Source organism: Lemur catta, chromosome 20, assembly GCF_020740605.2.
Source record: "Lemur catta isolate mLemCat1 chromosome 20, mLemCat1.pri, whole genome shotgun sequence".
Lineage (NCBI taxonomy): Eukaryota > Metazoa > Chordata > Mammalia > Primates > Lemuridae > Lemur > Lemur catta.
Genome location: NC_059147.1, coordinates 13277555 through 13302223, shown reverse-complemented (window position 1 = coordinate 13302223; position 24669 = coordinate 13277555). Strand labels below are relative to the sequence as shown.

The window sequence follows — 24669 nt, the reverse complement described above, 5'->3', positions numbered from 1 at the left end:
ATAGTGGGCAGAGCCAATAATCAGAGGCTCTGGATGGGGCTGGAAGATGCCAAGCGGCTTCCGGAACGAGTGTACAATTTTCTGCCCCTTTGATCCTTAGCCGGCCTGGGCGCCTTCACCATTAGGTTGACTCTTGGCTTCCTTATTCCTCTGTCCTGGTCCCCCTCCCAGGAGTGGGCTCTGCTCAGATTCACCCCCTTCCCTCCCTCCCCTCTCCCCCTCCCGCCTTCAGCCAGCCCCTATCGATAACCCCGTTTTCCCTGTCCAGGGCTTTCTTGGGTTTAGGGCAGCAGTTCCTCAGAATCACCTGGGGAGCTGAGGGCTCGATCCCCAAGTCTGGCTGCACCCCAGAGGGTGGGGCCCGGGCACCTTATTTTTTATTCTGATATCATCTGTTTTAATAGCTGCAGAGTATTCTGTGGCATGTATATACCAGGGTATTTATTAAGCCCGTTTCCTCTTGGTGGACATTTAAGTTGTTTGTAAATTTTCCTCCTATGATATGTCCTACGTCCATCTTTTTGTGAGCTCATCTGTCAGGAAATATTGCAAATGACTTTGAAATGGGTGGAAAATGATTACTTGGTGTCTTGTGTACCTCACTCTTCTGAGCTATTTCTACTTTTCCTTGTCTTTGAGCTATTTTACAACTCTGATTGTAGAAAGCTGATGATAATGCTGGTGATTCTTGTTCATAGACATGCAAACCAATAGTGCTGGGCATGGGAGTCTATAAACATTCCCCAGGCGAGTGATTCCCATATAGGTCTGGGTGGAGAAGTCTCCTTTGGAAGACTGGAGGTGATTTCTAGCCACAGCCCTCCCGACGCCCTGTGGACTCGAGGGAACCAATCACCTATTTATTTAGCTCTGTTTGGACAGCCAGTGGAAATAATGACAAGAGCTAGTGTTCGCTGAGCACTTAAAATATGCCAGATACTGTTTTGAGAATTTAGGTATTATTGTGTGGGTGCCATTTTACACAGACAGGGAACAACCTTATGAAATAGGTACTCTTATTATTCCCAAATCCAGAAGGGGAAGTTGAGGCAGGAGAGGTTGCTGGAGGATGGAGGAGCTGGGTGGGGCCGCGTGGCCTGCGGGGCCCACACGCTGCAGAGCTGGGGGCGCCGGGTTCTCATCTGGATCCTGCTGCCCCTGAACGAGCCACTTACGTGCTGTGAGTCTGCATCTCGGGGCTGGTGGTCCCGGGCTCTGCGCCCCGCAGGCGAGAGGGGCTCCTAAGGGCCACACTCAAGGCCTCCTCTCCGTGCTCTTGCGTGTGGCTTTGCATGCTCGTCACCCGCTGCAGAGTGGGCTGGTGTGTCAGACTCCCGTACGTGGGCTTGGGGGCAGAAGAGGAGGCTTTGCTTTCGGAGCGAGGGTTTCTCAGGAAACTCACGTTCCCAAGCCCTGGGCTGAGAGGTCTGGAGTTGAGGGACTTAAGTGCAGAGCTGAGTGCAGCTGTCTGTTCCAGGGCCTTCGTCCTTGTCAGCTGGTCCTCAGGACGGTGTCTACCAGGGAGGTAGATATTGTCATCCCCATTTGACAGATGAGGAAGCCGAGGTTCACATATCTGTTCTTGGGTTTCTTCACTCATTCCCCTCATCTGTGGACTGTGGGACACGGTGGCACCTGGGAGATTGCACTGTGGGCCCTCACTGGGGCTCCGTCGAGAGGGTGCCGGGGGCCACGCAGCCAGGTGGCCCAGCTGGGCCTGTGTGCCCTCCCAAGCCATCGTACTCTCGAGTGCACACGCTGAGTCTTCCAGCAGCGCTCAGAGTCCCCCAGCCCCAGTCAGACAGTTTCCGGGTGTCCTTAGCCCAGGGGGCGAGGCTGGAGGGGGGGAGCCCCTCGCCCGGTCCCCAGAGAGACCCGGGCTCCCCAGGAACTAATTTCTTAAGAGAACTTTATGGCTCTTAACTCCCTAAGCGAATCCAGATGTGCCTTGTGGCCGGCGCTGCTGCAGATGTCCCGGCCAAAGCCAGCTTGGTTTGGAAGCCCGGCCCCGGCAGCCGCCAAGTCTGGAAATGAAGTAATGAGCGAGTTGTTCTTGGCCATTCTCCCCGCGTCTCAGCCCAGCTCCAGTCAAACTGGGGCTCTGACCTCAGGCATCGCACATTCCAGTATTCCCCGGCCTCCTGGGGTTCAAAGGCGCGAGGCAGAGGCGGGAGATAACCACGCTGGGTGTTGAGCGGACGGGGGACGAGGGAAGCTTCTGGAGGGAGCGTGGGACTGGGGTGGGGGTGGCCGAGGCGGCTGCGTCGCTCTGGACACCAGTCCTTGGGGAAGCGGCCTCCGCCCGCAGGGGGCCCTGAGAGCCTGTCCAGGCCCTGCTGGGAACAGAGGCGAGACTTTGGTGAGCGGCGGCTGGGGGCTGGCTCGGGCCTCCCCTTCCTCCGTCCTAAGCGTCTCTGCTCGCCAGGGAGCCCAGCTCGCCTTCCTGAGAGGTGGTGGCATCTGCTAAGGGGGGCTGCCCCGCGGGGCGGTCTCGGCGAGCTGGCACCTGGATTCCTGAGGTCCTGGGGAACCCGGTTCAAACCTGGGTGGTCAGGGGTGAGCGTGGCTCTGACCCCTCCACTCCCCGAGGCCCGGACCACACCACACAGCCCTCGAGGGTGAATCGCTTTGAAGTGATGGGGTCCCAGGCCTGCGGGTGCTGGGGCAGCTGGGCAGCTCGTCCCCTTGGCTTCCAGGCAGCTCCTCCCCTCCGAAGGTGAAGGGCGCCAGATGCAGAGTGAGCAGGTCTGGGCTTTGGGTAAGAGAGAGGCTGAGTTCAAATGTCACTTCCTAGCTGTGTGACACTGGGCAAGTCGCTTAACCTCTCTGAGTCTGAGCTTGCTTTATGTGCAAACTGGGGCATCTCAGCACCGGTTTCACAGGGTCTGTGTGCGGGTGAGAGGAGAAAATCCAGTGAAGTGTGTAGCCCAGTGCCTGGCACCCAGCAAGGGCTCCGGAGCTGCGGTGCCAGCAGCGTCTCAGCCATCCCCCACAAACAGCGTCCCAGTGAGAGAGAGGTGCGGGCTGCACAAGCACAGTCACTAGACAATCTCCTGATGCCCCTTCTCGCAGGGAATTACCGCTGTCACCTCCTGCTCTGTGTTGTCCTGGAGGTGCCACCAGGACACCCTGTTTATTGTTGTTGTTGGTTACATGACCTTTGCATACTAAGCTGAGAGTCTTATTATTGTTTTTTATTGGCTATATGGCCGTAGCATATTAAAGGTGAGCACATTATTATTATTACTGTTGTTATTAGCTGGGTGACCGTCACACACTGAAGCTGAGAGACAGTGACCACAGTGGTTAAGAGCTCAAATTGCAGAGCCAATCTGCGTGGGTTTTAAATTCTTCTTTCTCCACCTACTAGCTGTGTGACCTTGGGTCACTTACTGAGTGTCTCTGGGCCTCAGTTCCCCAATCTCTAAACTGGAGATAATACTGTCTGGCTGTTGTGGGGGAGGACAGGAGGCAGCATGCGTACAGTAGAGGGCCCGGTGCACAGCGGGAGTGTGGGGTCAGCTGGCATCAGTGTAGTCACTCGCTCACCCCAGCGATGAGTCTTGATCGTGGGCCTGTGTGTCTGGTTGTCTCCAGAACAGTGGGGCGACGCCCATCTCATGGGACCGCGTGTGGGTGGCCTGCCAGTTCCTGCCCCGCTCCTCTCTGTGGGATTCCTAGGAGAGCCTCCGGAGGCCCCATGCGGGGACCTTTCCCCACAGACTCGGTTGTCCCGCAGCCTCAGTGTGATCCGGAGGCTGGGAGAGGTTGATCACCAGCGCGGTGATGAAGCTGCAACTGTGAAGTCAGATGTGTGCCACTGTCCCTGTCACTTGACTTTGCTTCCTGACTCTGGGTGGGCACTGCGAGACAGAGATGGCCTTTCAGTCCTTCCTGTGAGTTTCATTCATACGTCCTTCTTTCATTCATTCGTCTTGTTCATTCAGTCTGTCCCCACACTCCTTTTGTGTATGCTCATTCTGTTCCTTGTTTCCTCACTCATTTGTTTTTCAGTGTGACCGTGTGTGTGCTCTGGCCACACTCTCAGGTGCAGGGGCTGCAGCCTGGTCCCAGGCCTTGGGGGGCTCAGCTCGCAGCTGGCAATGTGAAGAAAGGCAGGCAAGGAGGCGCACGCCATGCAGTGTGCCCGTCCTGGAGCTTGGGCTCTCGGAGGCTGACTTGAGGGGTCAGAGGAGACTTCCTGGAGGAGGTGACATCTACTTGGACAGCGGGGAGGGGCTGGAGTTGTCCTGGTGGGGAGGGGAGGTGTTTTCCCCGTGGGAGGCTCGTCACTTGGGAGGAGGCTTAGCTGAGATCAGCAGGAGAGGTTTTGTTTGTGGGTCCCTGATTCCAGCAGTGCCACTTCTGGAAGCAGTTCGTTCTGTGGAGCGCAGGAACCCAGCACGCGCTGTCACCAAACAGACCTATGAGGACGCCACCGTTCTCCCAGGACCCAGCCCTGGGATGGCCTTGGCCTACACTTCTGGTTTCACGGAGTGCCCCCTTCCCTGCTCTGTGACACGGTGCTGCTGAGCCTGGCTCAGGATGGGGAGAGACAGCTGAGCTGTGATGTGTGTGAAGTGCCAGCAAAGGGCGTGCTGCAGGGGAGCTTTTGACAAATGCCACCTCTGGCGGGATGAGGCACAGGGGGAAGGAGAGACCCATGAACTTCCCTAGGGCTGGGAATTTGGCTTTGACTTCTTCCAGCAGTTCCGGAATCCAGCGACGTACTGAATTCTGCAGTTCTTGCTGCAGCGAGACAGTCTTGTGTGTGTTCCTGGCCAGCGGGGTTCTTGATGTCTTCTCAGTGCCAGCCTTTGGACTGTGCCCCTTGGTCCCTGGGCAGTGAGCAGGGGAGCAGAGGGCAGGGGACCTATGGACGCCACTGTGGCCTGGGCCAGAGACCTGCGGTGTCCTGCGGCAGCGTCTGGTATCCCTTGGGGGCTATAAAAGGTGGTGTCAGCCCTTGGTTAAGCGAGGCCAAAGGTTCCTGTTCTTCTCTGGCAAAATTGTCACTCACCACTGGTTATTAATTAATTATTTCATTTTTTGAGCCCTTACTGTGTGTAAGGAATATAGCACCGCAGTGGACAAAGTCCCTGCTGTCATGGTGTGGGGAGCCCAGTGCAGGGGCCTGACACGAAACTGAGAAACGTGCATGTGAGTACTTAGCATGTCAGGTGGGAATACGGGCCATGGAGAAGACCCAAGTAGGGTAAGGGGTGTAGGTGTTGGTGATGTGACTGAGTCACCTCCGGGGGGACACTTGACCTGAGACTTGAAGGAGGGGAAGGAGAAAGCCACCTGCGTGTCCGGGGTAGAACATTCCAGACAGGGGGAGCAATTGTAGAGCTCTGCAGGAGACCATGGCAGGCAGAGCGAGCACCTGCTCTGGGCCAGGTGTTGAGCTGGGCGCATGATACACACCGTCCCCTGTTGTCCAGTCGCCCTGAAGGTAGCCTGGTGTGATGTCCCCTTACTGACTGGTCACGTCGAGGCTCGGAGGGGTTCAGCACAGCCAGGAAGTGGGGGAGTCAAGATTTGAACTCAGGCCTGCTGGGCTGCAGGGGTGCAGGTGAGGGACCAGTGGCAGAGGTTTTGTTGGTGGCCCCCCTGCTGTAGGTGTTATCCTTGTGAGGGCTGACGTGGCCTGGGAGTGGTGTCATGTGTCACAGGGGCAGACGGCCGCAGCTGGAGACGTCCGGGGGCTTGAAGCTCCGGGAGCTCCAATGTCTGGTGTTGGCCTCCCAGGAGTCCGGTGAGGACAGGGCCGAGAGGGCCCAGTGAGGGGCTGGCACTGGCCTTCCTGGGGGCCTGGTTTGAGTCCCGTCTCTGCTACTGTGCAGCTGTGTGACTCTGAGGAAGTCACGCCCTTTCTGACTCCACGTTTTCTTCTTGGTAAAAATGGGGTCAGTAAAACTCCTGGCCCTGTTTTCCCTTCCTGAGCTTTTGTGAGGATCAAGTGAGATTATATACAAGAAAGCCCTCTGTCAGCTCCAAAGCCCTGGACATGAGAATTCTGGTTTTTCCTTTATTTAATTGCAAAAACAGCATCAAAGGAACACTGAAAAAAGTTTAGAAGAAAAGAAAAAAAACCTTCTACGTACAATTGTACCAGCTTAACGCAAGCACACATATCCTCGCCTACCCAAACATGCACCGGCTGAATAGGTTGGATGTGTTTTCGGATAAATTCCTCACTTGGCGAAGGCTTGCTGCGTGCTGTCCCGGACCCCAGACCCAGCAGACCCGGATGGCGTGTGCCGGGTGCCCTCGGGAGCGGAATGGATTTGGCCACCAACGGTTACTTGTATTGATTTTCTACTCGTTTCTCTTGGTCTCTGCCCATCGTACACGTATTTTTATGTCATTACAGGCATGGTGAACATGCCGGCTCTGTCAGCAGAGATTGTGTTCCACACAGGCGGCGCAATTGTTGAGTTTTGGTGGCTACGTGACCGTCCTTCTGAGTTGTACTGTATTTTATGAAACCGTCTCCCTTTGGTTAGATATTAAGCCCATTTTCTGCTTTTCTTCCTCCATAGAGTATGTCACCGTGAATATCTGCTTGCTTGTGGCTTTTTTCTTTTCTTTCCTTGTGATGATGAATGACCATTTGGAAACATTCCCAGGAGGGAGATTAGTTGGTCAGAGGGGCATGAACATTTTGATGGCTTCTGATGTCGATGAGGCTGTGTTGCTTTCCCACGGAGCCGAGCCGCCGCAGTGCCGTCCACAGCGCGCGGGGTCCTCATGCTGCCACGGCCCCGTCAGCTCTGGGTGTCACTGGTTTTCATTCTTTTCTTAAATCAACTTTGTGGGTTGAAAACGGTGCAGCGTTCAGTGTTACTAGTCAACACTTGGCTTTCAGACATGTGCCCGAGCGTGTTCAGCTCATGGCTGTGTCCTCTGTCCCTTGTCACTCAGCCATGAGCCCCGCTGTCAGCAGCAGAGATGGTGCAGCATCCCCTCTGCCCAGGCTCCCCGCCCTCCTGTGGCTGCAGTGCCCTCAGGCCGGGGAGCAGAGCAGGGGGGCTTCGGAGAGGGGCTTCCGCTGCAGCGCGGGTGGCAGAAGTCAGTGTTTGCAGGCCGGGCTTGGGAGCCCCTCGAGAGGGTCGGGGGACAAAGGCACCTCAGGAGGGGGAGGGACATAAGGGCCCTGAAGAAAAATGGGAGGGAGACACAAAGACAAAGGCTGGCAAAAATAGACCACGGAAACGGCAGGCGGCCAGGATAAGGAGGACGCGAGGCAGGATGTGGAAGAGGAGGGAAGGGAAGGTGCTGCAGGGGTGGGGGACACGGGGAGGAGAGGGAGAGGGCTCTGGGGGGCTGAGGTCTATCGGACCAGTGAGACAGACAGACAGACAGACAAGGCCTGAGACAGGCGATGGGGCCGGCGAGCAGGGAGATGAGTAAGTCCTTCGTTCCTAGGAGGGCATCGCCGCCCGGGCCGGTGGAAGGGGATCCCAGCCTGGCCGGGACAGGGTGAGCGGGAGGCACCGTGCGTGGTGTTCATGGGAAACTCGAATGGGAAGTAGAGGGCCTCAGGGTGGAGGTGGCAGGCCCGGGTCCCACCCCTGCTGCCCCTTCTGAACCAGGTACGTTCTTGAGTGGCGACTCCGAGTTGCGGGCACGGCCCTGGCACGTGGACTCGGGGAGCACGGGCACTTTGGCAGCGACGGAGCCACCCCCCACCTGGCCCATCAGAAGCCTGTCTGGGGAGCTGTGGCGGTGGGTAGGGTGCCTGGCGGTCACCCACCCTCGCCTTTCCCCATCTTCCGGTCCATAACACACGTGCCAGTGTCACCTGCCTCTGTGGCTTGTCACAAGGATTAAACGGAGTGAGATGCATCAAGCACTGGGAGTGGGGCCTGGCAGATGGCATGGATCACATACGGGTGGCCCGAAGGGCTGTCCCCTTTGCAGTGACAGTGATGACGACAGCAGTACAGCAGTCCATGTGGCGAGAGCCCCGGCCCAGGCCTGGCCTCCTCTAAGCTTCCCGCAGTGTGGCAAGTTGGGTCTCCACACGTGGACACGGAGCTGCACAGAGTTCGAGTGATAATAAAAATAACAACAGTGGCAGCGCAGACTGTTTTTGAGGACCTGATGTGCACAAAGCCACTTGTGATCCTCAAAACAGCAGAACTGACAGATGAGGAGACTGAAGCTCAGAGAGACGCAGTCACCTCCCGGGTCACGCGGCAGCAAAGGGACAGAGCAGTGAAGGTGGACCCGGGGACTGCGGAGCCCAGGCCTGTCGCTCGTCTGTTTCATTTTCCAAGCCTCGCCCACGGACGGTGCTTTTCAGGAAGTATCTTGGAGAAGATGACTGACTTAATAGCAGTGTTCGTCTCTTAATTAAAAACCTGTGAGTGTGTGAACATGTGATTGAGCGTGTGATGTGAGAGGTCGCAGCCGGCCGTGTCCACCTGGGTGAGGAGTGTTCCGGAAGCTTCACCCGGGGAAGCAGGTGCAGGGTGGGGCTGGCATCGGGGTCTGTAGCCCAGGGCAGGCCCCCATCTCGGGTGTGTCATCGCCCCTCCCTGTGTCGCCAGCCCAGGCTGGAGGGGGCGCGGGCAGAGCCCTGCAGCACAGGGGGACGTGGGGGCTGAGAAAGGAGCAGATGCGGGAGCCGAAGTCTCCGCAGAACCGGCCTTTATTGACGCAAAGGGTGGGAAGGACGCCCCGTGGCTGCGCGGGGAGAGCGTGGGCCTCCTGCTCACACCCGGCGCTGGGCCGGGCCTTCTCGGGAACTTTCCAGGGGAGGCCCAGGCAGCCGCCCTTCGGCTGTCAGGAGGAAACGGAGCAGGACACGCTTCCCCCCAGAAGCATGACAGCAGAAGGGAGGGCTGGCGAGGGCCCCGGCCAGCTGCCGTCCTGGGGACTGACTCCCGTGGGCGAGGGTGACCCCCGGGGGCTGCCTTCCCGACCCCAGAGCTGCTGCCCAAGGTCACACAGCACCAAGTCAGGAGCGGGATGCAAACTCAGGTCAGGCGGACTCCAAATTCTGTGCTCCTCTGACTCCCGAATGCTGCCCACCTGCCTCTGGGTACCTGGTGCCCCTCTCCTCAAACAACACAGTTTATTTTTATCACGAATATTAATGAGACTAAATAATAACTGCCATTGATCAAGAGCCTCGATGTGCCAGGTGCTTTCTCAAGGAAGCCCGGGAGTTGGGCACCATGATCCCACTTCCCAGAAGAGGTCACCGAGGCACAGAGCTGGTGTCGGAGGGACCCGCACCTGATTCTGATCACTGTAGCCTTAGACTTGGGCCAGTTAGGTGACCTCTCTGAACTTCAGTTTTCTCTTCTACAGCATGAGCCTAATCGTGCTCCCTGTGGCATAGGTTTGAATTGTGCGAGTTAATAACCGTGAAGTGCCTGGCACATGGTAAGTGCTCACTCAGTGTCAGCTGTCATTACCGTCATCGTTGCTGTCACTGTAACACAGGGGCTCTCAGAGGAACAGACGCTGATGGTCACAGTGGGCCCTCCTAGCTTGCGGGGAGCCGCGGAGGAACCCCTGGGGGTGAGGCCTGAGAAGGTCGGCTGCAGCACTGAGTGGGGGCTGGGCCCACCCAGAGGGGTGAGGCTGCTTGGACGGGCCAGGGTGCGCGGGCACGGCCACGCAGAGAGCAACAGACCAAGCTGGCCAGGCTGCCGCTCCATTTCCTGCGAGGAGGGAAGTTACAGATTTCCACCCTGGCATCCGGGGAAAGATGGGACAGGCTGCTCGGGGCATGGTCCCACGTGGGGAGGATGCCAGGGAAGCTCACTGTGCTCTCCATCGCCATCGTGGCTCTGTCTAGCTCGGGGTCTGTCCCAGAGCCTTCCTGCTGCTGCCAACCACAGGCTGGGCGAAATCCCAGTCCTGCTGCTTGGAGGGTAGGCAGGTGTGTCCCCTAACCTGAGAAATCCTCAGCCTCTTCTTTGATGTTGTGGGATGAATGGCTGAAACTCCAAAGCTGTGGGCCGCTGCTGCTTGGAGGCCTTGAGATGCTGTGAGTGCTGTCACCTCCTCCTGGAGGCACTCGCCAGTGGGCAGCCCTCCCGGAGTGTCCGTTAGCCTCCCTTGGCTGTTGGCTGTTCCCCCAACTAGACAGGAAGCTGCTGGTCCTCAGCTGCCTCCTCTCGAGAAGGCGCACGTTTGTGAGGTTGTCACCCGGCTCCCCCAGCTCTGAGACTCGCAGGGGCAGAGGTCATGAAGCTGGGGTGGGGGCAGAGCGAGGGCTTGCAGAGCAGGGGAGCCAGTGAATGAGCCTGGACCTTGCAGGTGTTGTCAATCCAGGGTAGGAAGCTCAGCGCTGCCTCAGTTTTTCCATCTGTAAAGTGGGGATGAAAATGGACCCACCTCAGAAGGCTGCTGTGAGTGGTGGGTGAGTTCACACATGCAACGTGTGTAAGTAAGTGCTGTGGTTGTTTGTAATTGTTGCACTTAGTTAATTAAATGTGAAATCAGTATCTGTTGTGCCTACTGTGTGCTGAGGATACAGTAGTGAACAAAACAAACAAGCTGCCTGCCTTCTGGGGCCTACCGCAGGGGCAGACGGACGGGAAACGAGGAAGTGAGTGTCACCTGGAGCTTGCGTGGTGGCTGTGACGGTTCAGGGGAGAGTGAAGCAGCAGAGCCGGGAGGGGTTTCGATTTTACGTCCGGCGGACCTGTGTGCACGCTTGCAGTGACTGGTACCACAGCTCTCTCCTCACACAGCGTCTCCTCCTGGCACACTGTCCCAGTCAAGGCGGGGGCCAGCCCCCTTGGGGACCCTGGAGCACATCTGGGGACCCCAGAGCTCTGGGGAGCAGTTTGAAACCAGATGCTCCATCTCTTGGGCTTCTTTGCAGTTAAAATGAGCAGAGTCTAAGAACATTGTGTTGAACTGAATGGGGGTAGAGGAGCAAAGGTCAAGGTCGAGGGGGAGAGGAGGGCACTGTATGGGAGGCAGTGCCCGGACACCTGCCCCAGGCTGGCGGCGGGGCCGTCTGCTCCCCACTAGCTGGCCCGTGAGTTTAGCAGTTGGAAGAGGCCATGGAAGTGGATCGCAGGGGTGCCCTGGGTGCTGGGCCTCGTAAGGTGGTCTGTGCACGGGGAGGTCTCTGTGCACGGGGAGGTGTGGACCCTGAGCCTCCCGGGCACAGCGATGGGGCAGCTGGAGCTGGTGGCGCCCGTGGTGGGGTCTCCGCTCCCTCCCAGCCCCGCCTGGCAGCCTTGCTTGGGGCTCCCATCTGCCCAGGCAAATCCAGGTCCCTGGTGGCTGCCTTGTGTAAGAACAGCCGTCGCTTGGAAGGACCTACTGCGTGTCCTGTGGGACATGTTTTTCAAGCCTTGTGCTGGGTCCTCCCCACCAGTAACCTTAGTGGACGGCCAGTCCGTCATCCGTAGGAAGAACCTGGGGCTCAGCAAGGCTGAGCCACTTTTCCAAAGCCACTCAGAGCTGCTGAGCTGGAGCTCGGGACTGCTAAGTGTGGCCAGTTGTGGACTCAAGGGACCTTTTCCAGAGAGCCCCGAACCCAACTGATGGCTTCTGGAAGGGTCTCTGGAAGGAAGGGGACTTTCTCTCATTGCTTCATTGGCTTGAGCCCCGTGGGGCCCTCCGACGCAGCTCACTCTGAGAAGCCACCCTGACAGTTCCTGCTGGTGACGTGCTGGCCTGGGCAGGCTGGCTCTCGGAGGGTGTCTGGGTCTTGGCAGCTGAAGTCTTGTTAATCTAAAATCCTGCAGGACTTGAGTAGCATGCGGAGTGCTGGTTCTCTGAATTTACGCCAGAGGCTCTGCTAGCGCCCTGGCTCCGCCGAGAAGCCTCCAGGCGTGTGCTCTGGAAGCTTCCACCCGCACAGGTGCCTTCCGTCTTCTCTGCTGCAGCCTCGAGGGCCACGAAGCCGCCTCGTGCCTGCGTGGCGTGAGGTCCCGGGTCCTCCTCAGGCCATGGTGGCTGCTGCTCCGGCCAGTGCCACACGGGGGAGGGCCCACTGCCCCGCGAGGTCCGCAGCACAGCATCTGCGCACACTGGAGCTTCCCTTGTTTTTTCTTCTTATTGGCACTCAGTTTCGGTTTCCTTCTCATTCTTTGTTGGTCTCTTCATTCATTTGTGCATGCATGTGCTTGTTCATTGGTTCATTCATTCATTCATTCTTAGAACAGCCGCGTAGCTGAGAGGACAGATTGCAGAGTCACGCAGCGGGGTTGGAACCCACTCCTCACCAGCTGTGGGCCCCTGGGCACATTTTTTAACCTCTTAGAAGTTAGTTTCTTTGTCTGAAACATGGGGGTGATTCGCCTTCCAGGGCTCTCGAGAGGGTTACATAAAATAATGCTCGTGGAGCCTCCAGCACAAAACATGTCCCGAGGAGGGTCCTTGTCATGTTGGGAGTCTGTGTCCCTCCCTTGGTTGCGCTCTTTCTCCTTCCTGGTAAACTCTCTGAGCTTGGACCTATGCCAGGGGCTGGGCACAGGCTTGCGTGAGATGTGGGTCCTGTCCCTTGGCCTTCCTGGCCTGAGATCTCAGACCCCCTTCCCCCCGTCTCCTGAGGCTCCTTGGCAGCTTGGAGGGGTCACTCTGCGTCTGGCTACCGGCCCTGCATCCCCCCGGCTGTTAGGCCTGTGCTCACTATGATTTGCTCCGAGTGGGTCCTTCTACTCGACCCACGGCCCCGTCCCTCTGTGCCCCTTCCCAGGTGCCCACATGCACACACGCTCCTTGGACACACCTGCACATGCTTGTGTACCCCCATGCACACACATGTGTTCACATGCCCCACTGGCCCGTGAGCAAACATATCTTGGGCCCTGGCACGCACTCCCTCCCCCAGGCACTGGATACACGCAGCACACATGTTCGCACAGGGGCAGACACACCTCACTCTGGGACACCCAGGCACACCCAGCCTACCTCCTCCTGCCCTTGTGTGTACACACATTCCTGTTTAGTCTACACCTCTCTGTACGTGCAGACCTACGTGCCCAACTGTGTAACCACCCGTCTCTGCTTCCGTGTTTATTCTTGACACATACATCTGAATCATTTAGTAGGACCCCATTTGCTAGGGGCCCCATCAAAGTGCTTTACAAATACAAATTTATCCCCCTCTCAACACTGGGAGGTGGGTACTATTATTGGCCCATTTTACAGATGAGGAAACTGAGGTGTAGAGCAGTTGGGTCACTTGCTCAAGACTCCAGTCCAGGCTCTTGGTCCTGACATGAAGCTATTTCCCTATGAAGATGTGTGTGTGAGCATACACCAACCCACGGTAAACATGTACAAGCCCGGCCATGCACCCCTTACAGCGTACACACATGACCACACTCAATCTCATATGCCTCATGCCTGTGCACGGAGAAGCACTTGGCACACATGCTTGAGAACACACCTCCCCATGCACAATACCACTTGCACACACGCAGTACCCACTCATGTACCTCAAGCCTCACTCCCATCTCCAGCTCCCTTTCGGAGTCCCTTCTAGATTGTTCTCTGATATCTCTCATGTGCGCAGTTGGGGAGGGATGTGATCGCGCAGGTCTGGACTTGCCCCTCTCGGCCACGACCTCTGGGAGGCAGCCCTGGCCAGAGCTGTCTTCTCACTTTCGTGTCCGCCTGTCCGGCGCCCCACTTGGCTTCCTCCCACCCATCTTCTCAGCTGGCCCAGGCCCCCAGCCCCCATGCGAGCGTCCAAGAATCTGGGAATGTCCACTGGGTCCGTGCACGGCCTCATCTCAGAGAGCAGAGGTGGCTCCGCAGAAGCTCCCTGAGAGGCCGTGGGGGAAGCTCCCCCATCCAGTCTTCACCCTGGTAGCTCTCCACACCCTCCCTCACCTTCCAGACACCCCCGCACCCCCACCCCAGCAGAGCCCTCTGAGTCTGAAACCGCTTGCGGGGAAGCAGCTCCCAGGCCTGCCCAGCGCCCTGCAGTTGTTGCCCCATGGCTCTCACATTCAAGTCTGGGCTTGTCAGCTCAGGCGAGACTCTTCTATTTTGGCCCCATCGGAAGCATCCTGCCCTCGCCCTGCCGGGCTCCGAGCACACTCCAGGCTCCACCTGTCTCGGTGCCTCCAGAGGAGCCTGTGTCTCATCTCTTCCCTCCCCTCCTCCCTCTGTGTTGGGCCAGCTCCGGCCCGGACCTCTTTCAGAACTGATAATCAGCATGGGAACCGTTGAAAATGAAGCCGTGGGCTGTGGTTTAACTTTACTTTTGGTGAATTTTGATCCTTTATCAAAATGTCCTTCCTTCCTTCCTCCTTCCTCCTTTCCTTCTTTCTTCCCTTCCTTCCTTCCATCAAAGCCTGGACATTTGCTTCTTTGAAGGCCCCCAGATTGAACTAACAAAAGAAGAAAACCCCAAGGAGATGAGAAATCACTAGATTGCGCAGGTGCCGTCTGCCAATTGGTGAAAAAGTTTTTACGAGCAAATCTGGTGGTTATCCTGTGGAAAATAAGCAAAGGCAAACCACTTCCTGCTGCTTCCAGGAGCCGCTCGAGTGCCTGAGCTTTCTAAGACCTACCGAGAATCCGAAACTTCAGGCAGGCTTCCTCCGTTTTCCTGGAGAACTCGGCAATTTGTGTTGGTGAAATTCCACTGGGCCTGGTGGGGTTGGAGATTGCATTTCTCTGTTGTCTTGCTGAGGAATTTCTGAGATCGAGTAATTTGGCAAGAAAGAAAAGGGGAACTTTGGGCTGTGACGCACAGGCAGCAAATGCCCTTCCTGTTCTGGGGCTGGTGCCTCTTGGTTTGCCTGTGCCACACAGCCTCAGGGGACCCAGGTGCCCTCCTCGGCCCCAGGGGGAGCTCTGGCAGTGCCCTGTGCCACGTGTGGACCAGGGCTTCTTGCACCTCCTACTTGATCTGTGTCCTGGATTCCCGAGTGGGGAGAGAAATGCTGTGGCTGGCGGCTGTCCTGCGGGGTGGGCGAGGCACGGGCCTTGAGTCTTAGGTTTGAGTTTAGTTCAGCCTCTAACTGGCAAGTTACTGAAGCCCTCTGTGCCTTCATTTCCACATTTGTGCATCAGTGAGGATGATAGTGTCCCATCCTGGGGATAGTGGGAGGACTTTTTTATTCAGTAAACACACATGTGGCACCTACTGCATGCTAGGCCCCATTCTAAGCTTTGCAGACATCACGTGGTATAATCTATAGAATAGCCGTGTGAAGCACCTACTGTCTGGCTCCATTATACAGATGAGGAAACCGAGGTCCAGAGAAGTTAAGTAACTCACCCAGCTCGTAGGTGGCAGGGCTGGGCTTCAGACCAGGGAGTCAGGCCCCCAGAGTCTGGACCTGTACCCTCTGGGCCACACTGCCTCTCTAAGATGGGCGTGGGTGAGATGCTGCACCCATAGGGTGACCACTTGTCCTGGGGACAGTCCCTGTTTACACTTGTGATCCTGGTAAAATGATCAGTCATGCCCCATTTCACTCTATAGATTACATGGTCAGCTTATGTACTGAGCATTCAGGACAGTCCTGGGGACATGGTGGCACTGGATCTGTGAGTGAGGGAGGGGGAGGGGACGCAGCCCCAGAGCACCCAGCCCACCTCACCTGGGGCTCCCTTAGCGACCCGAAGTATGAGGATGTCTGCGTTTGTTAACTCATTCAGTGAGTGATGCATGGCGGCCCACACACACCAGGCATGCGGGCGTCATGCTGATGGGGGTGTGGGGGTGGGGGGTGCCAGGACAGAAGACACAGCCAGCAGCTCTGGGAAATGAAGTCACATCCAAGGCCTGCCCTTCTCAGAAATGCAGAGTATTACCGTTAGGATCTATTCCCATTGCTTTGTTTGGCAAGTTATGACAGTGTGGCCACTAACCAAGCACAGTGTGATTACCTATTGTTTGAATTTAAAACAGTTTTTTTAAAAAAAGCAGCAAGTAAGAAAAAGGCTCCTGGTTGTGACTGGTATTTGGCAATTTCCATTCCTGAACAGGACTCGGGGCAGGGCCAGGCCCCAGGCTGTGTGGAGCCATCACTGTCCCTGAGATGCTGGGTAATCGGTTTATCTTTGATGTGTATCCACCTCACCCTGTCCCTCTGTCCTTAGATATATTATTAATATTTGCAGGATGTCGTGGGATGTGGCTTTCCCAGGCAGTCTGTTAAGCAGCCAGAGATCTGCTCAGCCTCCTTGTTGATGTTTTATTAAAGACCTGCCCTAGTTCAGCACATGCTAAATACTACAGCTGAAGAACACAGGCTCTGGAGCAGGGTGGCCAGTCGTCCTGCTTTGCCCAATACTGTTCCCATTATACAGCTGAAAGTCTCATGTCCCAGGAAAACTGGGATGGTTGGTCACCCCACTTTGGGGCGAACCCATCCCTGGACCTCCATACACAGCCCTGCTGTGTGACTGCAGGTATGTTGTTACTTCATGGTTAAGATTTTCCCTGTGACACTAGGCAATAGATGTTATCCTCTGGCCTCAGTGGACCACCAGTGTTCTGCCAAGTCCCAGATAGCTCTATCCCACGTCGAGGACAGTCTGGTCACCTTACCTCAGAGTGGATGCCTGGAAATGAAGTCTGAGTCTCAGTTCACTGCCTTGTTCTGAGGCTGCCTGAAGCTGGTGGCCGTGCTCCCGATCCCTGAGCTAGTCCCCATGATGGACGCTGTCCCCTGGGAACTGGACGGGATGTGGGCGAGCTGACATTTACCGAGTGGCTCTTGACGCCTGGCAGTATGCTCTGTGCGCTTTATATTTACATCCTCACTCGAAACCCTTGTCTGACAAATGGGGAGTTGAAGCTCGGAAAGGTTCAGTTACTTCCCCCGTGTTAGTGCCACTCCAGGGGTGGTCCTGGGCCTGTCCCCACCTGTAGACTGCTTGTCGCCAGTCTGTGAAGAAAGAAGCGTAGAGGGTGAGAACAATTTGACATTGTGATGACATTTTTATCCTATTTTTCAAAAGTATCGGTCTACAATAAATTGGAAATAAAATAAGGTAAGAACTGGTCTCTCAGCATGGATAGTTCGAGAAGTGCTGCCGCAGACTGTGCCCCAGCCCCTCGGAGCAGCGAGAGAGGCTCGGGCACGGTGCAGTGACAGGCAGCCCCGCCGGCCGCAGCGCCACACATCGGAGGTTTATTTCTCCTTCTGCTAAATGTCCAGGGCACGTCAGCAGGGAGCAGGGCCGGTGGAGCTCCGGTCTCAACTTGTGTCCCACCGTCCTGGAGGCAGGACAGGCGTGTGGCCACCTGTACGTGGGCCTGCACGCGGCACACATCACTTCCTGCGTTTCCTTGGCCAGAGTGAGTCACGTGGCCACACCTGTGATTTACAAGGGTGGGTGGGAAGGAGAAGTGGAATCCCACCTGTGGCCAGAAAAAGCAGGGGAATGGGCCTGTTTGGAGCAACTGTGCGGTTACGTCCCTGCCCATTCCTACTTCCACACACGCCTCGTCCTCCGGGCCAGGACTGGTGCCCACAGCCTGGCGAGCTGCTGGCTTTGTCCGGCCCTTTACAGTCTGGTTTTCGAGGGCAGCGGAGTCTCTGGGCCCCAGAGCATCCCCAACCCTAACCTGCTGGGCTGGGTTTCTGGCCACTGGTGGAGGCAGCTTTAGTGCCTTCTTGGTCTGGGAACTGAAAGCTTTGTCTGTTTCCGTCAGGTGATGCGAAGAAAGACATCGTGAGTAGCGTCAGGAAACTCTGCTCTGAAACGCTGGCCAAGATCACTTTCACTCTGGGGCCTCGGGTCTCTCCTTAGCGAAACAGTGGCTGGTTTAAACCAGGAATAATAATAATAACTGCCGTTCATCGAGTGCTTGGTACATGCTGGGCGCTGTGCCGGCAAGGTTTACACATGTTGTCTCGATTCATCCTCCTGCAGCCCTGACGTGGGGGCTACTCTCAGCCTCAGGTTGTGGATGGGGAAACCAAGGCTGAGACAGGTGAAGGAACGTCTCCAGGTCACACAGCTGGCAGCTGAGCTGGGATTGGATCTAGGCTTGTGTGATTCTGAGCTTGCGCTCGGAACCGCTTTGACAGTACTTACAGGTTTGGGGTCTGAGAAGACAGTAATGAGGAAGGGGCCCCAGAGAAACGCTTGACCCTTCGGAAAGCCCAGTGAGACCTTGACCTTTCTTCCCAAGAGGTGGATCCTGGCTCAGTTATGTCTGGCCATTTTACTACCCAGGGAGGCCTGATCCTTCCTTTTATTGCTATTTCCTGTTCTTTTAACACATTGACTGCCACGCAAAAAAAAAAAAAAAAAAATCAGAAACTTTTCCTTGGGGCCACAGGGTTTTATTATGAAAATAGAATAAAAACTTTGGATGTAAAGGTAAACATAAGTAGTAATATGAAATTTATTCACTTCTATTCATTTAATCCACGTTTTTAGAATTCAGTTGTCAATATTAATTGTAACAATAAGAATGTCAACAAGCAAGATTTTGTATGTGCTAAAAGTTAAATACAACTTTCATGGCAGTTAATGTGTTAAAAAACTGGCCTTGCATTATGGAAATAACATTGGGAAATGGAAATCAAAATGGAACATGGGAATAAAATAAGAACAGTAGTTTGAGGGGGAAAAGGTCTTCCACATATAAAGATTATCAGGTGGGAAGAAAATATAATGGGTCTTTGAAGTTGAAATAGCTCAAAGCCGCGTTCCTGAATGTCCCCTAAAGAAAGACCCTTTGCCCAGCCCTGGCTTTCTGGGGGCCTTGGGCACCCTCCCTTTGCAGATGATAAAGATGAGCCTAGAGGTGCTCCCCTCACATTGGGGTGCGTGCAGCCCACGGAGTCCGAGAAACCGAGCCAGGAAGTTGACAAACTGTAGGCTAAATCGGGTATATCTTCCATGCGTGTCCATTTGACTTGTCGATTGAGGGGGAAAAGGTTAAGTAATTTAACTAATATATAATGTAAAACATGGCTCATCTTCTTGGAATGAGCATGTTACTTGAGAGGTGGGAAGGTTAAGTAATTTAACCAGTGTGTCATTTAAAACACGGCTCCCCTTTCTGGGAGCATCTACTTCAGAAGATTTGGCGAGGGGGGAAAGGTTAAACCGTTTAACTAGGGAGTCATTTAAAACATTATTTTGCTATTAAAGCAGGCACAGAGATGGAGTGGAACGGAAAATTCGCAAGGTTATTGAGATTAAATGGGAGACCTGAAAGAAATTTCCTGGTGGGGGTGGGGTGGTTGCAGATCACTTCGTGCTTGCCCTGCCTGGTGTCTGGGGTTCGGGGGAGGGGCTGTAAGTAGCGCTCAGCAGTACTGGGGCAGTCACTCCCTCGCTGCCCGGGACCCTGGCCCAGCCTGCTGGCCTGGACTGATCTAGTGATTTTTGCCTTTCTTTGTTTATTTCCCACTTGGGAAATGCCAGACCGTGCCCACCCTATGCTTAAGAGAGGAACCAGAGGTGACAGGAACAGCAAGAAGCGAAGCAACAGTGGCCCCTGCCACCATTCCAGAGTCAAAGTGAGAGCTGCAGCCTCTGTTTAATATTATTCTGAAATATTAAATTTATGCATTTATGTTTGAATAGGTAGGGCGTTCCTATGACGCGTATCTCAGAAGGTGTATAAGGTGGTGCAGTGAAAAGTCCCTCCCCAGAGGCACCAGTGTCACTGGTTTCCGGTCATCTGCTTTCCAGAGCTGTTCTAGGTACACACAGGCAAATGCATATGACTTTTTTTTTTTTGCATGTAACTTTTATTTTTTCTTGTTTGTTTGTTTAAACAAATGACAGATGCCTGTGCACACGTTCCGGTATTATTTTTTCACTAAACAAGTGATTGTTCCATATCGGTACAGCTTCCTCGTTCTCTTTTTGTGGTTACAGACTATTCCGCTGTGTGGATTCATTTAGTCATTTTCTTACTGTTGGTTGTGTTTCCAGCCTTTTGCGCTTTCAAGTAATGCTGCAGTGATTATCCACGTACATATGTCTTTGAGATAAATGCAAGAATGTCTCTGGGATAAATTCCTAGAATTGGAATAGCTGAGTCAAAGGTTGCGTGCCTTTGGAATATTGATAAGTATTTCCAAACCACATTGGGACTTCTGACACCTTCCATGTGCCCTGAGAGAGTGGTCTATGAGCAAGCTCTTGGCACAGCTTGTGCAGGCCGGGGATGGTGCACAGAATGATTAGATCTTGCCAGAGGGACCCGAGCGGGCAACGGGATGGGGATCCCCATCGTGCCCCAGGGCCTTCTCTGACATGTGCTTTATCAGCTGTGCACACGGGTGGGAAATGCTTCGGAGAGCAAGGTCATGCCCAGAGCGGGCTTCTCTTGGCCTAGCCAGCCATTCGCTCAAAGAATTCAGCTTATGTTGCCTTCATTTGGAAAAAGCGGCATCTGGACAGGGGTTTGGAAAGCAGAGCCCCCTTGTTGCCCAGTTTGGAGTCCCTTCCAAGGAGTGAACTCTCAAGTACAATGCGGGTTCCCTTTCACTTTGTCTGAAGAGCAGCAGCTTTCATGATGGGAAGGGAATCATTTATTTATCATTTTTCAAATCAAGATCTACTCTTTTTTTTTTTTTTTTGAGACAGAGTTTCGCTTTGTGGCCCAGGCTAGAGTGAGTGCTGTGGCATCAGCCTAGCTCACAGCAACCTCAAACTCCTGGGCTTAAGCGATCCTACTGCCTCAGCCTCCCGAGTAGCTGGGACTACAGGCATGCGCCACCATGCCCGGCTAATTTTTTGTATATATATTTTTAGTTGTCCAGATAATTTCTTTCTATTTTTAGTAGAGACGGGGTCTCGCTTTTGCTCAGGCTGGTCTCGAACTCCTGACCTTGAGCGATCCACCCGCCTCGGCCTCCCAGAGTGCTAGGATTACAGGCGTGAGTCACTGCGCCCAGCCAAGATCTACTCTTTAATGAGAAAAGTGCCAGCAGGTCCCCATGAAGGTCAGGTTCATTCAGTGTGTGCAGGTCACACTAACACCGTGTGTTCCCCATGTGGCAGGCTCCCCCTATGTCCTCAGCTGTCAGTGGGCTCTCATTAGCTCCATCCTACAGATGGACAAGTGGGTGCAGAGAGAAGCGGCCTAGGCAGGACCCCGCAGCTGGAGATGCCCACCCGAGTGATGCTGGTGTACGTGCCCTCAGCTTTCGTCATTCTCTGCCTGTGTCTGCCTCTCAGGGCTTGGTCCCTGTCACCCAGATGCTGAGGAGCACAGCTTAGTGGTGGAAGGCACTCGGGTTTGGAGGTAGGCACTTAGGTTTGGACTCGAGGCTCCCTCCCACTTGCTTGTGCTACCCCCGATGCCTCTCTGAACTTCTGGTTTTCCAGCCCTAAAAACGGGAATGACTTTCACAATGGTGGGTGCTCCGGGAGTCCTGGTCTGGGTGTCTTTCTCTCCTGACCTCCTGTGGTCATCCTGGGCAGGTCAGGGCTCAGACCCTGATTTCCAGGTGGCTCAGGAATGCTGCCTGGACCAGCCAACGGCCTGGTCTGACCTGCCCTAGCTGCACATTCCGGGACTGGGTCTGAGCTGGGACCTGGCCCCCAAGATTGCTGTCTTCCTGGCTCCCCTCACCACAGGGCAGGCACAGCGGGCCCTCCTGGTGGGCTGGAGGGAGGAAGTGTGATTGATTGGATGCAAGGAGGGGGTGAGGGCGTATGGCGTGTCCTGCTCTCCGGGGAGGAGCCCTGCCCTGGGGGAACTGCTTGGGTCGGATCTGGCTGGTGAACGGAACCTCATTTTCTGATCAATTTACATTAGCATTTTAGATGAGGATGCTTTTCTTGTATCTCTGATGGGGCATTTGGCAAGAGCCCTCCTCACTTTGGCTTTGACTTCACCCCTGGGAGCACTCTGTCCAGGCATGCTACTGTCCCCTGTGCACTGTGCAAGGTCTGATCAGGGACAAGCAGATGCTCACTCCTCCCAGCTGCCCAAGAGCTCCACAGGCCAGGTGTCAGGGCCTTCATTTCCCTGGATGAACAGTGAGTAATGTGAACTGCCCAAGAGGGTTCTTTCTAATGATAATGAAGGCGATGGCAACAATGATAGTATTATTACCACCTAAGGTTATTATGTGCCCTGGCTAAGCACTTAGCTTGAATTATTTTATTTCATCCTCACAACAGTCTTGTGAGGAAGCACTGTTTTTATTAGCTCCGTTTAGCAGATGAGTAAACTGAGGGTTAGCAGCCAAGGGACATGCACAAAGTCGTATGACTAGCCAGGGACAAAGCTAGGATTTAAATCCTGAGGTGTGATTCCAGGTGTCTCTAAAACTGTACTCCACTGTCATTCTCCGACACTGTGTCAGACCAGCCTTAGACTGATGTTTTTTTCCTTTAATTAAGAAAAGTACAAACTTTTATTTTGGGAAATTTGAAAGCATATACTGAGAACATAGAGGAGTAAAATGAACCCTGTGGACCCATTACCAGCTTCAGCAGTTCCCAGCTCACGACCAGACCGTGGTGCGGCTTGCCCTGGGCACTCCGTCTCCCCAGCCACTGAATTATTTCACACAGATTCCTGCTGTCTTGTCATTTCATTAGAAATTACTTAAATAGGAATCTCTAAGAAAAAAAAGGTACCTTTTAAAAATAAATATAAATATAATCCCATTCTTGTACCTAAGAAACTAACAATAATTCCTTGATATCTAATGTCAATGTTCACATTTCTGCAGTTGTTTCACAAATTATTTTTACTGTTGATTTGTTTGAATAAGATTCAAAATATGTTCCATATACTGTGTTTGCTTACTATGTCTCTTAAGGATGTTTAAGTCTCTTTCTAAATCAGGTCACGTGTTCTGTAGAGTTTTCCATATTCCGAGTGGTGCTGATTGCTTCCTTGTGGTGTCATTTAACACGTTCCTCTGTGCCTTGTATTTCCTGTAAGTGTCTTGCACATCCTGTGAATTTCCAGTTAATTCTTGATCTGTGCTGTCAGTACGGCAACCACCAGCCACATGTGGCCACTGAGCACTTGAAATGTGGGTGGTCCAAATCGAGATGTGCTGTAAGTGTAAACTACACACTGGATTTTGAAGACTTAGTATAAAAACTATATATAAAATGTTTCACTAATAATTTTCTGTATTGATTGCATATTGAAGTGATAATATGTTGGGTGTATTGGGTTAAATGAAATATATTATAGACATTGATTTCACCTATTTTACTTTTTGAAAATGTTGCTACTAAAAATTTAAACTTACATACGTGTTTCACGTATTTCTACGGGAAAGTGCTGATCTAGAGATTTGGCTGATTTGGCATAAACTTTTCAGCATGAATCTTGTCTAAGTGTCACTGTGCACTGCCAGTTGCCTCGCTCCTGGGTCCCTCATGTCTGGGGGTCTCTCTGGATGTGACTGATGAGTAGCCCCTGTGCTAGCAGCCTGGCCCACCTGTTAACACCCCCCGTGTCTTACTGGGCTCCAGCGATCACTGCTCGGGTCCACTTTCTCACTAGGGGTTGCAAAGTGGAGATGTTTTAGGTTTACCTTTCTTCCCTCATTTACCGGATGAATTATTGTACAAAGGGCTTCACTTCATCAGTTATGCGGTTCTGATGTTTAGTGTGTACAGGAAAGGCAGCAAAAATGCTTAATTCTTCCCCTTTCTATCAAGTTTTAGAGTAATAAGCTGATTTTGTAGGATCTTCCAAAGGTGGTTGGTCTTTATTTCCGCTATCAGTATGAATTTGTGGATTTAAATTTAGATCTGATGAGTGTCCGTCCATTGCAGTTACTCTTCTTTTGCATGCTTTGATTGGCCCAGCTCTGGCCAGTGGGAGACTTTAGTTTTGATTTTGACCCCTTGTCTTTTGTGAAGTTCCAGTTCCTTTTCTCTTTTCAGCTGGTTGGAAGATTACGCTCTTTCCAGCCGGAGTTTTCTTAGAGTGAGGCCTGCCCGCGTCCATCGCTCACCAGACCCGGGGTGTGGGGGCTTCCTGCCAGCGGCTATTCATAGGAGCCACCTTTCTCTTTGGCCTGGTTGCCAAGGTCCCGGCAAGAGGCTGGGGCTGAGGAGACAGCCAGCACGGCTGGCTCGGGCCCCATGCGTAGTAGGTGTTCCGGAAACGGCTGTCAAGTGAATGAAGGGACTGAAAGCTGATCTGTCACACCACCTGGCCCGAGTGGGCTCCTCTCCACCCTGGGATTCTCGAGGGAGGCCAACTTGCAAATAGAGCTGGCCTTTGATTCTCTGCTGCCTTCCGGGGGCTGAGCCGGTGCGGAGCTGGGATTAAACCTCCAGGGTCGTGCCGGGGAGCTGGGGAGCCACATTGTCAGTGATGGCCTGGCCACCGTGCAGACCTGTGGGCACGGGCAGTGGGGCAGGGGTCAGACTGGTCACTTTCAGGGGTGGAGCCACTCCCCTTTCCAGGCTGAGCCATTGTGCAGGGGACACAGGCATAGCTTGAGTGGCTCCCGACTTAGTAGCCGACTCCTTCCTGGTGTGAATGTTTAAAATTCCAGCCCTTTGAACCTCCAGGGTTGGTTTTCAGTCCACTGACTTGCGGCCTTTGCACTGTTGTCCTTGCCCAGACGGTATCTGCTTCGCTTCCCTGAGCCCTGGCTGGGCGTTCTTGTCCCCTCTGCCCGGCGCAATCATGGGGCTAAAGGAAGGCTTTGTGTTTTGGCCCCAAAACAGACCACAGGGTTTCTGTTGTGGTTGCTGCTGCTAGTTTAAAGGAAAAACAAAAAACAATACAAAACAAAAACGCCGCCAGCT

The 24669-nt window shown here is 54.2% G+C and overlaps 1 protein-coding gene across 1 annotated transcript in view; it reads left to right on the top strand.

Moving 5' to 3' along the window:
• Positions 1–24669, top strand: part of LOC123625065 (c-Maf inducing protein) — a 233675-nt gene that overhangs the window by 35743 nt on the left and 173263 nt on the right. The window lies entirely within an intron of this gene.